Source organism: Meriones unguiculatus, chromosome 7, assembly GCF_030254825.1.
Source record: "Meriones unguiculatus strain TT.TT164.6M chromosome 7, Bangor_MerUng_6.1, whole genome shotgun sequence".
Lineage (NCBI taxonomy): Eukaryota > Metazoa > Chordata > Mammalia > Rodentia > Muridae > Meriones > Meriones unguiculatus.
The window spans coordinates 54,460,636-54,463,875 of NC_083355.1; the positions used below are offsets into that span (position 1 = coordinate 54,460,636).

The 3,240-nt window shown below is 47.7% G+C and overlaps 1 pseudogene; it reads right to left on the bottom strand.

Moving 5' to 3' along the window:
* Window positions 1-1,382: 1,382 nt before the first annotated feature.
* On the bottom strand, window positions 1,383-1,508 carry LOC132655667 (small nucleolar RNA SNORA17; annotated as a pseudogene).
* Between the last annotated feature and the right edge of the window lie 1,732 nt (window positions 1,509-3,240).

The following is a 3,240-nucleotide window of genomic DNA, read 5'->3' on the forward strand; positions in this document are numbered from 1 at the left end:
CTAATGCCACTGCCAGAAAGAGGCAAAGCCAACTCTCCAGCTCTCATGCCTTCGGGGTTTGCTCCTCTGTGCCCACCTGATCAGAGTCAGATGTACTGTGCTGCCCAGGTGAGGTTCAGGGCCTGCACTTCTGAGTGATGCAGTAGATGAGGAGCAGGGCCATCTCTCCCACTCTGATAATCTCGGGCCAATTCTCCTGCCTGCTGTAGGTGACAATGGAAAGAGGATGGCAACTCTCCCTAGCCCAGGTCACTGCATGGCAAAGTGACAGAGCCGGATATCCCATGCTCATACCCTCAGTCCAACTACCCCATTATTAGGGTCAGATCTACTGTGCTTCCTGAGTGTTGCAGTAGGTGAGAGGCAGGGCAAGCTCTCCAACTCTGATAACCTTGGCAGTTCTCCTGCCTGCTGAAGGTGGGGAGGGGTAAGGGAGGAAGTGGGTATTTCTCTCTCATCCTCTGTGCCACTGCACGGAAGAAGACAAGTAACAGGGCCCAGCTCTCCCATGCTCATAACTTTGGGGAAGGCTCATTTACAACTCCTGCAACCAAAGCCAGCTCTACTGTGCTTCCTGTGTAATGTATGGGGCCTACTCTCCCTTGTATTGCAGATGTCGAGGGGTGGGTTCATCTCTCCTGCTATCATGCCCCCAAGGCCACCTCCCCCACAGGTGAGGGACTAGGCCAGCTCTGCACAGCCTTCAGAGAACAACATGTTCCCTGGAGAGAGCTCAACCAGGTACATCCACCAGGCCTTTGGTGGGCCATAGACCCAGACATGGCACCTTGTGGCAGCACAGTCCAGGACCTCAGCATGTTCCTAAATGGCATCACCGGCTACTCACTTCAGGTTGTTTGTCACTACACTACAGTCTCCAGTTCAGCCTCTTGCCATTGTGCCCACATCCTTCTGTTACCACTTACTCATTTCTCTCGGTGGCACCCGGGGTCTCTGAGTATCTGGGTCATCTCAGGAGTGGTATCAGGGATGCTATGCCTTGCCCATGCATTATGGCACTATGAGGGGACCTCTTGGGCATCCTTGACTCTTCCCTACCTGTGCAGAGTTCCACTGATGATCATGTCAGTCTAGCTCCTTGACGGGGCCCCTGGCTCCTGACTGGTGAGGGTGTTGGCCTTGTTCCTTGCCCCAGACTGCCTCTGTACCCCATAAAAGGGTCATCTGTCCTTAGCTCACTCCTGCCAAGGGCCAGCAGTTGAGCTGGTGCCTTCAAATCTCTAGCTTGCCCCTCACCCTAGGAGCCCATCCAGGCTAGATGTAGAGTGAGACTGGCAATCCCCTCAGGCTAGCTCCCAGTCTGGGTCCCCTGGTGCTGGACTGATGGTCTTCTCAGGCTCAACTTTTTTTTTTTTTCAGGGAATGTTAGGCTACTAATCATTAAGATATTCATGGGCCAGAACCCTAAGCATAGATGTAGTATCTCTCTTCTCTGCCACCAACTGATATGACACAGCAGCCTTAGGTGTGATGCCTCTAAGGGCAGTGAATCCACTTCTAAAAGCATGTTCCTTAATGACAAAGGAAGTTGAACATTTCCTGTTTTTTACTTTATTTATTTATTTATTACAGTTTATTCACTTTGTATCCCAGCTGTAGCTTTGTAGCCCTCTGTTGAGAAGTCTGGTATGATTTTGACAGGTTTACCTTTATGTATTACTTGGCCTTTTTCCCTTGCTGCTTTTACTACTTTTTCTTTGTTGTGGGGATTTAGTGTTTTGACTATTTTTTTTTTTTTTTACTAATTACAGTTTGTTCACTTTGTATCCCAGCTATAGCCCCCTCTCTCATTCCTTCCCAATGCCACCTTCCCTTCCTCATTTCCTCCCAAGCCCCTCTCCAAGTCCACTGATAGGGGAGATCTTCCTCCCCTTCCATCTGACCCTAGCTATCAGGTCTCATCAGGACTGGCTGCATTGTCTTCATTTGTGAACTGGCAAAGCCTCTCCCCCAATAGGGGGAGGTGATCAAAGAGCCAGCCACTGAGTTCACCTCAGAGACAGTCCCTGTTCCCATTACTAAGGAGCTCACTGAGCTTCCATGGGCTACATCTGAGGAGGGCTTCTAGGTCATCTCCATGCAAGGTCCTTGGTTGGAGTATCAGTCTCAGAAAAGCCCCTGTGCCCAGAATTTTTGGTTCTGTGGCTCTCCTTGCAGAGCTCCTGTCTCTTCCATGTCTTTCTATCTCCTCCTTCTTCTTCTTAAGATTCCCTGCACTATGCCCAAAGTTAGGCTCTGAGTCTCAGCATCTCCTGTGATACACTATTGGGTAGAGTCTTTCAGAGGTCTTCTATGGTAAGCTTCTGTCCTTTTTCCTGTTTTCTTCCTCTTCTGCTGTCCATCCTGTTTGCCTTTCTAAATGAAGATTAAGCATTTTATCCAGGGTTCTCTTTGTTGATAGCTTCTTTAGGTGTACAGATTTTAGTATGATTATCCTATATTATATATCGAATATCCACTTATAAGTAAGTATATACTGTGTGTATCTTCCTGCTTCTGGGATACATTGCTCAGCATGATCTTCTCTAGTTCCCACCATTTGCCTGCAAATTTCATGATTTCCTTGTTGTTGTTTTTTTTTTTTTTTTGTAATCTTTTAAACATTTTTATTATTAGTTACATTTTATTAACTCTGTTTCCTGCTCCCTCATTCCCTCCCAATCCCACCTTCCTTTTCTCATCTCCTCTCTGCCCCTTTCCGAGATTGGGGAGGACCTCCTCCCCTTTCATCTGACCCTGTTTTATCAGGTATCTTCAGGACTGGCTGAAAAGTCCTCCTCTGTGGCCTAGCAGGATTGCTCCTCCCTTGGGAGGTAGGGAGGTCAAAGAGTCTGCCATTGAGTTTATGTCAGAAATAGTCCCTGTTCCCCTTACTAGGGAGAAAACCAATTGGTTACTGAGCTACCACAGGCTAAATCTGAGCAGAGGTTCTAGGTTATATCTGTACATGGTCCTTGGTGGAGTATCAGTCTCAGAAAAGACCCCTCTGCCTAGAAATATTTGGTCCTTGTGGAGCTCCTATCCTTTCCAGGTCATATTAACTCCCCCTTCTTTCTTATAATTCCCTGCACTCTGCCAAAGGTTTGGTTATGAGCCTTAGTATCTGCTTTGATACACTGCTAGGTAGAGTCTTTCAGAGGCCCTCTGCGTTAGGCTCTTGTCCTGTTGTTTTTTTTCTCCTACATCTAATGCCCATCACATTTGTCTTTCTAAGTGAGG